The following is a 15,035-nucleotide window of genomic DNA, read 5'->3' on the forward strand; positions in this document are numbered from 1 at the left end:
TATCCAGAGATCCTCGACCTGTGGGCTTTGACCCCTTTTGAACACCTCTCTCTCCAGAAATATTTACATTATGGTTCATAGAATTTACAGAATTACAGTTCTGAAGTAGCAACAAAAATAATTTCACATTTGGGGATCAGCACACCATGAGGAAGTGTATTAAATAATCACAGCAGTAGAAAAGTTTAGAACCACGGCTCAAGGTGTACTAAGGACATGTTGTAACAGGGTGGGAATTCCACCATTCTCAAGGATGGGCGCTCTTTCAGCCCTGCTCCTTTCCAGCTGCTGGAGGACAAAGAAGCAGCCCTGTTAGCCTGGGGTGCTGTTTAATCCCAGCACTCAAGAGGCAGATGCAGCAGGACCACAGTGAGTTCGAGGCCAGCCTGGTCTACAGAGCGAGATCCAGGACAGGGACCAAAACTACACAGAGAAACCCTGTCTCGAAAAACAAAAACAAAAAAAAAAAAACTTTGGAACCCGTCAGTGCTGCCTCCCTCTGTCCTCATGGAAGCAGAACAGCACCGGATTTCTGCCTCGAGTCCCCTGGCTGACATTCTTCAGTCATTTACCTCGGACCTGTAGACCAAATACACCCATTCCTACCCAGGCTGCTTTTGGTGACACACTTTGTCACAGCCACGGATAAGCCAACTAGGACACACTGGGACAACCTGAGAAAGTTGGCTCTCTGTCCACGTGGGTAGCAGGACTAGAACTCAGGTCCTCAGGCTAGAGGTAAGAATCTTGACCTGCTGAGCCATCTCATAGGTCTTGTGAGTTACGTCTCTATCCCTGAGCCACAGCCTTAACCCGGCATGATAGCATGATAGGAATAGAGACTGTGTCAAAGGCAGGTCCTGGTGGTGGTGGTGCAGGAATTTAATCCCAGCACTTGGGAGCAGAGCTAGGTGGATCTCTGTGAGTCTGAGACCAGCTTGGTTTAAAAAGAGTTCCAGAACAGTCAGGGCTCTAACAGAGGAACCAAGTCAAGAAAGAAAGAAAGAAAGAAAGAAAGAAAGAAAGAAAGAAAGAAAGAAAGAAAGAAAGAAAGAAAGAAAGAAAGGAGGGAAGGAGGGAGGGAGGGAGGGAGGGAGGGAGGGAGGGAGGGAGAGAGGGAGAGAGAGAGAGAGAGAGAGAGAGAGAGAGAGAGAGAGAGAGAGAGAGAGAGAAAGAAAGAAAGAAAGAAAGAAAGAAAGAAAGAAAGAAAGAAAGAAAGAAAGAAAGAAAGAAAGAAAAGGCTGTGTCTAAACTTCCTCTGGAATTGGTCTTTATCCCCATCAGTTCACCTGTGTTTTTGTAAGAGGAAGCAGTGGCCACCCTCATTAGTTAGAGCTTTAGGGCAGGCTCTGGGACAGATGGAATGACCCAGTTCCCCCAAAGACTAATTGACTATGGGTAGAGTACTGTTGAACACTGCTAACTCAGGGCTGCATACATGGCTTAGTGGTAAAGAGCTCTTGTTACTCTTCCAGAGGACCCAGGTTCAATCCACAGCACCCACATAGCAGCTTACATCTGTCTGTAACTCCAGGTCCAGAGAATCTGACATCCTCACACAGACATACATGCAAGCAAAACATCAATATACTTGAAATAACAATAAACAAATTAATAAACAAATAAATATATAAATAGCTCTTGTTGCACAATCATGAAGACCAGAGTTCATATCTTAGCACCCCATAAGAAGCCAGGCTTCATGCAGAATGCCAGGAAGTCCAGCCCTGAGGGATCTGAAGCCTGCTTCTCTCACACACACACATGCATCTACATCTACATACAAATAAAATATATTGAAAAAAACTCCTATGAATTTCTTCTCTTGGAGAGATGTGAACAAAGGACTATTCATCCCAAATTAGACACTGGTGACAGCTCAAAGAAATTATATTACCAACTGTACAGTGGTGGTACACACCTTTAATCCCAGCACTCAGGAATCAGAGACAGGTGGATCTCTGCGAGTTCAAGGCCGGCCTGATCTACATAGAGAGTTTCAGGACAGCCATGGCTGTTACACAGAGAAACCCTGTCTCATTGAAAAAAAAAATAAAACAAAACTAAAGAATGAAAGAAAAGATATTATGTATTAATTACATCTAACTTAGCACCCTAGAGAGGTTATTGGGGGTAGTTGCAGGAGCCTAGGGGACTTAAAATTCACTGTGCTGTGGGATGTCTTTTGTATGCTGTGAACATGTGTTGCTCTGATTGGTTGATAAATAAAGCTGCATTGGCCTATGTCAGGGCAGGATAAGGTGACACAGTTCATTCGTATTGAAGACGAGCCAAAGAAGAGTGGAGTCGGGGGAGATGCCAGCCTGCCACCCAAGGATCAACAAGATGTCTGCAGACTGGTAATGCCATGGCTACATGCGATATGTAGATGAATAGAAATGGGTTGAGGTGAGTTATAAGAGCTAGCTAGTAAAAAGCCTGGCCACTCAGTTTGTAAACAGTAAAAGCCTCTGTGTGTTTACTTGGGACCAAGCAGCTGTGAGACAGGGGTGAGAGATTCATCCAGATCACAGGGCTGGGCAGGACTGGAGGAACTTCTGGCTACACCACTGCATCATGGGAGAGCCTATCCCAGCCTGAGTGTCAGATCACAGAAACTGTGTCCCATGAGCTCTCTGTGCAACCTTTAGGTGTGTGGACAGGCTGGAGTCTCCTCTCCCCGGAAACTGTGGCTGGGTCTATATCCTTGGGGAGAAGGGGTCTAGTGTCATCTGATTCCCGAAGCTCACTAAACTTTCCAGTTTTGTTTATTTCCTGAGTCATCTGAACTGCCCCCTCCCTCCAGGAAAATGTGTTCCATTAGGAAGAAACAGCTATAAAATGGTTGCATTGACAGGATTTTATTATTGTTATAATTAATTTTTTGAGGCAGGGTTGATCTGGGTTAACAGTCCTGGCCATCCTGGAACTTGCTCTGTAGAACAGGCTGGCCTCAAACTCAGAGATCCTCCTGCATCTGCCTCATGAGTGCTGGGACTAAAGGTGTGTGACACTATGCACAGTGACATGATTTTATTATAAGGCCCTTCTTTATATGAGGTGGTGGGGAGGGTCTTATGTAGCACAGGCTGACCTCAAACTGGCTATGCAGTGGTGGATGACATTGGATTCCTGATCTTGGTGCAGGCATTCCAGGCATTTGGCATTATGCCTGGAAAGTTCTTCTAACATTTATTTTTCTTTTAAATAAGCTAAGCCATTGGGGTCTCAGCAGCTTTGCTGTCCTTTTTTAAAGAACTTATATTTATTTTGTGCATTGGTGTTTTGCCTGCACATATGTCTGTGTGAGGGTGTCAAAACTCTTGCAAGTGCAGTAGCAGCAGTTTCGAGCTGCCATGTGGGTGCTGGGAATTGAACCCGGAACCTGTGGAAGAGCAGCCAGTGCTCTTAAGGCCTAGCCATCTCTCTGTGCAATGAGTATTTCTCTGTTTCGCCAGCCAGCTCCCAAATAATGACAGACTTATAATTAATTATGAAAGCTCAGCCTTAGCATAGGTTTGTTCTTATACCTTAATCCATTTCCATTCATCTATGTTCTGTCACGTTCAGCCCATCCTCCTTCTTCCCTTTCTCCTGGCATCTCTCGAGCCTAGATTCATCTGCTCTTCCTTTCTCTCCCTGGAAATCACACCTATACTGCCTGCCTGGCTATTGGCCATTCAGCTTTTTATTACACCAACCACAGCAAATACACCTTCAAAAGTGTACAACTGTCCCACACCACTCCAGCGCTATGGTTTGGGGTCTTAATTGGCAGCCATTAGATCTTTTCCTGACTTCTGACTACCTTGTGATGAGGAATATTAGCCAGGCTGCTGGAAGGATTGCTTTCATGGCAGCCTGGCTGCCTGGGTACTCCACAGACACTTTGAGAAGAGACACAAACCATGGCTACAAATAGGATCTGTGGCTCCGGTGATAGAGTACCTACCTGCCAAGTGTTCACAAAGCCCTGGGTTCTATCCCCAGCACCACGTGAATCAGACTTGGTCGTTCATGCATATATACCACTCCCTGAAGAGGTAGAGGCAGGAGAATCATAAGTTTCAGGTCATCCTTGGCTACACAGTGGGTTTGAGGTCAACCAGGGACACATGGGACCTTGTCTTAAAAGACCAAAAACCAACATCTTAAAATCTCCAACAGACAAAGAAGGGTGCTAAAAGCCAAGAAAAGAGCAGTGTGTGTGTGTGTGTGTGTCTGTGTTTATAATGTGTATGTACTCAGGGAAAGTGCTGACTGTATCATTTGATGGCAGCCGCAGCTGAAAGGAAGCCCAGTTTGGCCCAAGGAAGTGAACATCAGATGGAAACACTATGGGTCACAGGATCTCGTCATCTCCATTGTGGCTGGAGCAAGCTGCCTTGTGTCCATCTGCAGAAATCTTGTTGATTGTATCTGCTTGCATGGGTGACAGGTGTCCTGGTATGATGGGACCAAGGGGTGTTCTAAGTTTGGAATGAGAACATTTAAGTGGAACAGCTCATACTTCAAAATTATTTTACATTGTTATGAAATCAGAATGAGATATATTTACTTATTGTAAATAGATATTTCACCTGCACATCTGTCTGTCTGCAAGGTACACTCTTGCAGTGTCTTCAGAGGCCATGAAGAGGGTGTTAGATTCCCATGACCTGGAGTTATAGATGTGGGTGCTAGGCATCAAATGTGGGCTATTTGGAAGAGTATTAGATGCTTTAGTTTAAAAAAAAATTACTCTTTTGAGATGGAGTTTTTTGGTGTAGCCTTGGCTATCTGGTGACTCACTATATATACCAGGCTGACCTCAAACCTGGAGGTTCTACCTGCCACTGCCCACTGAGAGCTGGGATTAAAGGTGTGCACCACCACCACCACCACCACCACCACCACCACCACCACCACCACCACCACCACCACCACCACCATTACCACCACCACCAGATTATCACCGAGCTTCCTTGCTGCTGGGCAGCTAATTATGATATTCTGAGTTGGAAGTAAGGAAGATAACAGTAAGAAACTAAATAGAGTTGGCTTCTGAGGAAGCCCTACCTGTTTGAGGAAAAACAGCCCAGGACAGCCCACAGACGAAGAGAGCAATAACCAAGACCACAGCTCTTAGAGAAGAAGGCAAGCTTATTTAATTTCCATGTTTGGACACCTACAAGGTCAAAGGCAGCAAAGCCAGGCAGCCTGTAGCTAAAGTTATCTGTGTTGATTAGGGTTTTGTCAACTTGACAACAAGCTGGATTATCTGGGAATCAAGAGATTCTCCATTGAGAAAACACTTCCATGAGATTGCTTGTGGATAAGTCTATAGGGGCATTTTTTTAAGGTTACATTTACTTTTCTTCCTTTCTTCCTTCTTCTTTCTTCTTCCTTCCTTCCCTCCGTCCCTCCATCCCTCCCTCCCTTTCTTTCACTCTCTCTGTTTCTTTCTCTTTCTTCTCTCTCTCCCCCTTCCTTCCTCATTCTTTCTATCTTTTGATCTTTCTTTCTTCCTTTCGCTTTCTTTCCTTCCTTTCTTTTGTTCTTCCTTTCTTTTGTTCTTTCTTTCTTGTGTTCTTTCTTTCTGTCTGTCTGTCTTTCTCTCTCTCTCCTCTTCCTTTTCTGAGACAGGTCTCTCCATGTAGCCCTGGCTGTCCCATGGACAAGGCTATCGTACAAGGGTAACATTGTCATCCCACCCTTGCAGCCAAAGCTACAAACACACACATGACAACTTGTCAGGTCCTGCAGGGAATCCCCCACTCCTACAACATGCCACACACTCAGAGGTGGGTGCCAAGTCCTAGCCCTCCCCTAAATCCATAGGTCCCTTCATGGGGTTAGGGAAAAGCTCCTTGGACTCACAGCCTGGAGAGGGTTCCAACAGGCCTGCATGCATGATTGTTTGCATATGTGCATATGTGCATGCTTCTGTTTGTATGTTTGTGTGTGTGAACCTGGTGTGTTGCTGTAGTGAAGGTACCTAGCAGATCCTAAAATCTAACCATGTTTGTGTATGTGGATCTTTGGATGTTGGGGTAGAGATAAACACCTGACCTGACACTTGCCTTATATGAATATGAGAGCTGTATCTGGGGTGTTTGCTGTAGGTGAGGGAGTTCCTAGTAGGATGTGACACCTAGTCCTGTGCATTCAACTTTACTGTGTAGCTTGGATCTCAAGAGGTTATGATACCTAGCTGTGTAAGAGGAATATTGGCTGTAGGAAGAATGGACCTAGCAGAAGCTGACACAGCCCTGTTTGGAAGGCTTTGGCTCTAATGCAGTTAGAAATATAACAGATCCTTCCACATAACAGCACTAGTGGGTGGGTGTGTGTGTGTGTGTGTGTGTGTGTGTGTGTGTGTGTGTGTACTTATGGATGACGGGGTAGCTTTGCCTGTAATGGAGACAATACTTTGAAATACCAGTCAAATGGCATGTATTTGGGAGTCTTTGGATCTAGGAAAGTGTATAACTAAAAAGACATGGGCTTAGATGTATTTGTATAAATGTATTTGTGTGTGTGTGTGTGTGTGTGTGTGTGTGTGTGTGTGTGTGTGTGTGTGTGTGTGATTGTTTGTGAGTGTGATTAAGAGAAGACAGGGAAAGGAGAGAGGGAGAAAGGGAGAGAGAGACAGAGACAGAGACAGAGAGAGACAGAGAGAGACTGACTGTAGTTAATGGACACCTAGCAGGAGAAACGCCTAGTAGGCTTTGGAATTTGGCTGTTTGTGGGACACCTCACAGGACCTAACACCTAGAGATGTATGTGTGCTTGTTTGTTGTATGGGGGATCCCTCTACCTGACAGGACTTAACACCTAGAAGTGTATGTGGGTCTTCGTTGTATGGTGTCTGTCTTCTAGGACCTGACAGCTAGGTGAGAGTGCACTGGGGTTGTGAAGGCATTTGTAGGAGCCTGCATGCCTGAGTGTGTTTCTGAGTGTGTGATTGTGTACCTAGCATGTGATTATAGGGGAGGGGGTGCATACTGGTAACCTAGCTGTGTAAGAGTATTTGAATACAGGAAAAGAGGTATGTATCAGGACATGACACCTAGAGCTGAGTAGACAGCTTTGTCTGTTATGGAGTGGGAACAGCAGGAACTGACCTGGGACTCTGTATGTCTGTCTGTCTCTCTGTCTCTCTCTGTTTCTCTGTCTGTCTCTGTGTATGTGTGTGGCTGCAGGGAATGGACACCTAGAAGGGCAGCACATAGATGTCTGTGGGTAATTAGGGCTTGTGCTGAATGGGGGAGACCTTGAAGGACATGACACTGGGTGAGTGTTCATGAGAACGGCATGGGATCATACAAGCATGTGTGCCTGAGTGTGTTTGTGAGGGTGTGGCTGTGCACCAGGCATTCGACAATAGTGGAGGTTTGGTAGTACTAAACAATTAGCTGTGTAACTGTATTGGATCTTCAGATGGAGGGGAAGAGGTACATGGCAGGATCCGACACCTAGCTCTGGGTGTGTGGCACTGCTGTAGCTGAGGAGATTCCTATCAGGAATGTGACCTAACCATGTATGTATATGTGGTGTATGTAAGGGAAGAGATAAATACTAGACCCTGACACTTGTGTTATAGGTATATGGGGGCTGTGGATGGCCTCTGTGGCTGTAGGTGAGGGGATACTAAGAAAGACCAGATACCCAGTCCTGTGCATGGGTCTTTAGCCATTGCATTGTTGATCTCTTGGAGGACATGCTACCCAACTGTAGAGGAGCATTTTCTTGAATGGAGAGTTGACTTAGCAGGACCTGACACCTAGGCTTGTGCATTTGACTCTGGCTGTAGAAGACAGGATTCCTAGTAGCACCTGACACCTAGCAATTTGGGGGTGGGTTCAATTTAAGTGTTCGGACACCTTACAGACAATGACACCTAGTCCTACTGTCAAAGAAAAAACTTGGCCTCTCCATACATTAAAAATAAAGTCAAATTCCTCTTCCAGACCTATATTTGTCAAGTTCCACATATCTTGTTTAAACCCTTATTCTACAAAACCCTTCAGGTCCATATCTTGAAAATTCTTTCTTTGATCAACTTCATTAATACTATACTGACCCTGGAGTTCTATCTACCTAGTCACTGACTGCTGTCTCCAGACAATGCAGCACACTTTCTGACCAATCACCACAAGTACAAGTGCACACGAACACACACACACACACACACACACACACACACACACACACACACACACACAATTTTCCTCATAACATCATCAACTTTAGCACAGCTTCATGCACACCACAATTGAACACTCCTGGCTGGACACTCACAGGTATCCTACATAGCCTGCTAGATGTCATATCCTAAGGAATCTAGACACCTCCCAACAGATGTCAGCCAGCACACACTGTTGTGCTCATAAGACACACTGCAGGGCATCCCCCTGCTTCTCCCACAGAGACTCATCCCACAATCATGAACTGCCCCATGACAGGACTTACTATCTACTGCCCCCCAGGCCTGCTTCCAAACACACCCATGTACCACTAGTTACAAGGCCCTGCTGGACACTCCTACCCCTGCCACATAGCCTGAAACACACTGCTTGGTTTCAGGCTTTGCTGGACACCTGCATGAGGCCTGGGTGCCCTACTCTGTATCTCATCCTCAGGACCCCCCAGAACCAACCAGATATTGTGCATGATAACACGCCTCATCTAGTAAGTTTCTCTTCCTGCACCCAACCTGCTGCCGCAAAAGCCCTGCTAATTTTCAGCCCTGTTTATACCCAGACACTGTCTAGTAGTATGTGGTGTCAACAGAATGGTGATATTTTGGGTAAGGCTTGAAGCCAGTTATTGTATATGCATACAATATACTTCAATACACATGACTGAAATCTGCACAGAATGGTGTGTCTTTCATATGTCAGTTATGGGGGTGTCTAGCAGAGCCTTAAAAATTGCAGTGTTCATTGGATCAGTAGTATATATCAAGATTTAGGGTGGGTTTCAACCTTCTCTGATACCTAGTATGTCATGTGTGATGGAACCTGGTGTTTAAGTGAACATGACACACAGCACTTTATTTGCACTGTGGTTTGGAAAGGGGTTAATGTGTAGCATGGCCCAGTAACTAGCAGAACAGCCTGAGACCGAGCACATTGTACAGCATAAGAAGGAGTCCAGTAGAAGCTGATGCCTAGCAGTGTGGGTGTGTCTTCCACAGAAGGATGTCCAGCAATGGAATTTCTAGGTATCATGCAAGACCTACAGGGGGAGAAGTTCCCAGCCTGGTCTGGTGGCTGTCGATTAATGTGGCGTATGAGGTCAAACTGCAACTGATGTTTGGATGTGTAGTCACAGGGGTGGAAGTTTGATTACTCTGTGTGTCAGAGAGAGCAGCAGAATTACAGGGCGTAAGCTCTGCACAATCCCTACGTTGTATGTGTTAGCTTGTAACTGAGCTGGTGTCTGACAAGGTCTGGTCATTCATTTTGAAGTAGATTGGCAGTGTGCTATGTGATGTCCAAGTGTGCTTGACACTTAAGAGTGTGTGTGATGGTGTTAGGGTCTCAGAAGAGCATGACACCTAGCAGAGCATGTGGGTAGTTGCAGGGTGATGTGTGCATTCCAGGTCTTTCGGCTAGCCTCTTAAGAGTTGCCATGGAGTGTTGCAAGGCCCAGCAGGTCTGATATCCAACAGAAATATATGAGTTGATGGACTGTAGTGTCCAGGGGACCTGATACTAATATTGTAGATTGTTGTGGTGGGTGTGATATTCCCGAGGGACTGAACTCCAGCAGGATATGTAGAATTTCAGTGATATTAGGGTGTCAAGTAGGGTCCAATGCTAAGAGAGTATTTGGGTACAGTGGCAAGAGAGTGTTCTGTATGGCCTGATAAATAGCTGTCAATAAAGGATTATGTGGATGACATTTGGAATGCAGACCTAGGAATATATGTGAGGTGTGTGTGGGTGTTTGTTCAGGAAGGCCTGATACCTAGCAGTCAATGTGTGATTTGGTTGGAAGTCATGCATGGTCCACACTTAGAAGTAAGTGTCTTACAGGCTGTGTGTGTGTGCGTGCGTGTGTGTGTGTGTGTGTGTGTGTGTGTGTGTGTGTGTGTGTTTGTGATGTAGGGGTTGTTTATCTGGTCTGACAGCTAGTAGTACAAATGAGGTGGCATGGCTGTAGTGTCCCACATTGCTTTATACCTAGTGTTGTGTGTCTGTGCAGGAAGATTCCATGAGTGTTTGAACCAAGCAGTAACTGTGTGTCCTTGTCAGGAGGTCAAGTGTCCAACATTTCCCCATGTCTTAGTACACTGTGGTTGGAGGCATGTCTAGCATGGTCTAGAATCTAGCATTGTGTGGGGGACAGCAGAAGGGAGTTGAATATCTAGTCCTAATACATAGAGAACAATGTGGTGAGAGTGGGTAAGGGGTGTCATTCATGTCCTTACACTGACACCGTATGTACAATGTTAACAAGGGGAGCGGCATGGGTAGCACATGTGAGTATCTAGGTGTCAGCACTGCTGCTTTCCCAGCTGAATGGACCATTCATACAGTGCTGTTATCAGATCCGCTGGACCGCTCATCTCCATCCCACACAATGGCACAGGTTGCAGCACTAGTCCACCACACAGCACACACAACGCCTCCACCTCCTCACAGACACAGATCGTTCACTGGCAGGGATTTGTTGTCCTCTGGGGTGTGTCAGGGGCCAAGCTCTCTCTAGAGGTCCTGGGGAGTGTCCTTCTCCAGCCATGCTCCTGCCTCTGTATATTCATGGCTGTTGGCAGCAGGGCTCCTGAGTCTGCAGTTCATCTGTGTTATTCTCCTTCCTTCTTCCTATAAGGCAGGAACTTAAGTAGTCCTCTTCTATAAGTTTATGTGAACATTATAGTGTTTGTATTTGGGGTCAATTGAAATGGTGACTGTGTTCATGTTTCTTGTTTTTATTTTGGGTTGTGAGTCTAGTCTTTAACGTTTGAGCCATCTCTCCAGCCCATGTTTCTTGTTTTTAAAAGGGGTTCCTTATTCTTGTTTTTAAGTCTTCTTCTGCAGTCATTTGTGGACAAGCCACTCTCTCTGCCTTGATTTCCCTGGTTGACTATGAGAACATCAGCTGGCAGGATTTCACTGGGCCTGCTTCTGAACTTTCTGTTCTCTTCCATGTGTCTAGTCTCCATTACTTCCCTGTATCCCTTTGTGGATCTTTGAGACTTGGTGGGAAGTCCAGGAAGAAGAAGATGATGGTCTGCAGGAATCTCTCCTGTCCTCTGCCCTCTCTTCTAGGTTTAGGTCCAGTTGGTTTTTACATCTTGTGTTTGAGCATCAGACTGGATTTTGCTGAGTGTATAGATGAAGTGCAAACATCTGTTACCTTTAGAATAACAGCTGGTAGAACCTGAGAGCTCATATAGCTTCAGATTTCCCTCCTCCAGGGGTCAAACATTCTGAATGCCAGTTTAGAGAAATTATGTTGTTATTCTAATTTAGTGTGTCAGTATTTGTTTGAAAATTGTCTCTGCCTAATACCAGTGAAAGATGGGCCAAGGGTATGACCTCAAGTTCTCCTTCTTCATGTTAGTGGAGGCCTGGGACAGGTGGTCCATGGATACTGCCCTTCTCACGTATCCACTCAACAGTTCAGGAAGGGAAGCACATTTAATTCCCAAGGCTCCTCTGAGATATTTGTTTACATGGTCAGGCAGGTTTTCTGGATTATCTGGGAAGACACAGAGGCATATGTGAATTTCCAAACTGTCAAAATGCAAAGGGGTCTAAGTTGGGCAAGGCTTCAACAGTAAGTACCCATGTGGAGGCTTTCACAGGGGGCCACTCCTGTAGATTCCATAGGTCTTGTTGTTAACTTGGAGTCCTTGTCTGTAGTTGGATGGTGGAAGAGAAACCATGTCATTGTCCTCCACAGCATGGCCTCCTGTTGCTGTGTGGAATCTCTGAGTTCCTCTGGAGCTCCGACAATGCCATGCTAGTCTGAAAAGTAGGGGAGATGAGAGGTGCTCTTTTCCCTCCATGTCACTCATGGTAAGTGTGCACATACTCAGGTCAGGAATTCTTGGGTTCCAAGACCAGGGATGTGGCCAGGCACCTATGAGAAAATGCTTATGTTAGACCAAAGATGAGGCTGGCAGAAAACTCCTTCCACACCCTAGACCTGTGGCCTTTCAGAAAATATCTGGTTGATTTCTGGTGGAGTTCAGGACATAATGAGGCAGCAGTAATGTCCCTTTTCTTCCTATGTGACCTTCCTGAGGGAGAACTCAGTGGGGTCTCCTTGGAAAGCCCTGATTTCAGGGACTGGTTTGTTCTAACTGCTCTGCTACTGTCCCATAAACAGGCCCTAGGATCAAGAAGGAAAAGCGGTTCCACCAACATGTCTGTTTCTAGGCGCTGTGCTTCCTGCACCCAGCTCACTGAACACTTGCCTAGATGACACAGGATGCACATATGGTGAAGATGAGGTTTGTCTGAACATATCCACCAGAACCTGCAGATCTGAGGAGAAAAGGTTGGTCAATGAGAGTTCTGGAGTTGACCTCTGAGGCGACAGAGACCAAGGCTGTTACCACCCTAGTCATCCTATCTGTGTCAGTGTTCTGAGAGGAATCTAAACAGTTCCAACCAGTCAGGCTCTGTGCAAAACAGCAACCTACCCAGCATCACTAGGACTCACTTTTCTCCACTAGGAGGTGAGCATCATTGAGGAACTTTGGGGCAGTGTGTGGCAAGATATTGGTACAAATAGCATGTATTCTCTGCACTAATTCCTGCTGACACCGGGGGGCAGGCAGTGGGGCAAGGAGAGTATTAAGTGTTTGAACCTCATCATAAGATGACTTCTCTCACATAAACATCCAGAAGCCACCATTTCCTCCCTGTAGTGGCCACTGATATAAAAAGTTCACATTAAACTCATCTTGAAAAGCTACAATGGTAAACCCTGTCTCAATTCAAAGATGTTCACCATCTTTGATTCAAACTGTTTCTCTTCATTTTGTTAGGAACAGAGAGGGAAGATTGCCACCACACCAACTTTTATCAATATCCCTCTGTAGCCATGTCTCAACTGTTACATTCTCTGTCTCTCTCTCTCTCTCTCTCTCTCTCTCTCTCTCTCTCTCTCTCTCTCTCTCTCTCTCTCTCTCTCTCTTTGGTCCTCTGTAACACAAGATCAATGACAACCTACCCTTGGGATTGAGGCAGGACTGCCTGGGCATCGTGATTCTTACTAACCACTAAGCCAGAACAAGTTTAGACCAGAAACCAAAAACTAAGCATCTACTACAGACTGTTATGTAGTGATCTCAGTGATGCTTTCGGCGATGTGTTGCACATAGATGAGCCTTGACATTCATCCCCATCAGAGTGGCCATCCTTCACTGCATGAAGAGGTTGTCTGTCTGTCATGTGCACCTGAAAACCCTTTAGAAAATTATCCCAGCAGGAAAAGCAAGCAGAAAGCCTATCAGAAAGACATAGCTGTAAGGTCAACAAGACTGTCTAGGCTTGACCACTGTACCCAGTGGTACCTGGATACAACGTTTTAAAAGTGCTGACCCAATCTCTGACCACTGTGTCCTAGGCTAGGTAAGGCCCACTTACTTCCAAAGTGGAGCAAATTCTCTGCATTCCATCGATGTGGTACCCATTTTCCTCCAGCTTGCTGTCACTTTCCTGTTAGGAGACAAATATGGTTCTGATAAAAAAACTCTCTACAGTGAGGCCCCTTCACAAACACATAAACTAGACCAGCATGCAGTGGAACTGTGTCTTTTCTGATGGGCTGGACACAAGGATACTTGAAGGCTGCAAATACAACAGCAGGGAAGGAGGGAGAGGAAAGAGAGGAAGGAGCTCCCTTTCCTTCATGTGGGGAAACATTTAACTAGGACCACACACCCTAAAGAAGACAGATTAATGAGGACTGCTAGTTATTCCCCTGCAGACTGGTCCACAGGGTGTGCACAGTCATGGGTAGCTTGTACCTGGTTCTGGCTCATGACCCCCTCAAACAAGGATGCTGTGAAACACCAGCCCTGGACCATATTTCCCTGATAATGAAGGTTTCCTGGAGAGAATCCTGTGGTAGTTGGCTTACCTCCTCCTGTGCTGGACAGAGACCCTCTATGCTGGGGAAGTGGGCACACTGCCATCTGGACTTCCTGAAGAGCTCCTACTTCTGCTGTCTCAGGCCACACCTCAGATTGCCACCCTGTGTCTCCTGATGTATAGAGCTCTTCACTTTAAAGAGAAAGGGCATGTGAAAGGGACTCTAGGGGAACTGGAAATATGCAGCACTTAAGCTAGACCTACTGTGCATCCCTCTCCTCATGGCTCCCCCGCTCTCTCTTATCCTATCCAAATTCCTCCCTTAGTCAATTCTTCCTGCTGCCTCTGCCATCTCTGGCTTTCATCTTCTTCTCTACATCTCCAGATCAACTTTGTCTCTTTGTTTAGAAGCAGATTTGTACTGTGGCTCAGGTGATTTTGAAGTCAGAGTTTTAAATATGCATTCCCATACAGTGAAACAAGTAAATGTGCCCATTGCAAAGGACAGACGACAGTATCAAATACAAAATTAGTGTAGTAGGAACACGAGGTCAATCAAATACAAAACTAGTGGAGTAGGAACACGAGGTCTATCAAATACAAAATTAGTGTAGTAGAAACACAGGTCTATCAAAAACAAAATTAGTGGAGTAGAAACACGAGGTCTATCAAATACAAAATTATTGGAGTAGAAACACGAGGTCTATCAAATACAAAATTAGTGGAGTAGAAACCCGGGGCCTGGAAGCAGACCAGGGACTGTGAAATGAGCACTGACAAGTGAAGATATGTGGACAGAGGTTCACAGTGGGATTCTCTCTGTCACACTCGGTCACTGCAGCTTTCATCAGGAGATCTTTATGTCTCCTCATTTTAATATTCTCTTACTTTTCCTTTTTTCTCCTAAATATTGTTTTATTGGTGCAGGTGTAGTGATCTAGGAAGGATGTGAAGTGATCAAGTTACAGGATATAAAAGACATGGAATGAATACATA

General features: G+C 45.5%; 1 protein-coding gene across 1 annotated transcript in view; it reads right to left on the reverse strand.

Moving 5' to 3' along the window:
* Positions 1 to 5,124: 5,124 nt before the first annotated feature.
* The window catches only part of LOC107400103 (putative sperm motility kinase W), a 34,613-nt gene continuing 24,702 nt past the window's right edge, over positions 5,125 to 15,035 (reverse strand). Inside the window, exons 18-21 of the mRNA XM_076557605.1 lie at positions 14,089 to 14,231; positions 13,593 to 13,664; positions 11,781 to 12,485; positions 5,125 to 11,694 (exon numbers count right to left, since the gene is read on the reverse strand). The gene's annotated coding sequence lies outside the window, so the exon portion shown is untranslated. The remainder of the gene's footprint in view (positions 11,695 to 11,780; positions 12,486 to 13,592; positions 13,665 to 14,088; positions 14,232 to 15,035) is intronic.

Source organism: Peromyscus maniculatus, chromosome 21, assembly GCF_049852395.1.
Source record: "Peromyscus maniculatus bairdii isolate BWxNUB_F1_BW_parent chromosome 21, HU_Pman_BW_mat_3.1, whole genome shotgun sequence".
Classification (NCBI taxonomy): Eukaryota; Metazoa; Chordata; class Mammalia; order Rodentia; family Cricetidae; genus Peromyscus; species Peromyscus maniculatus.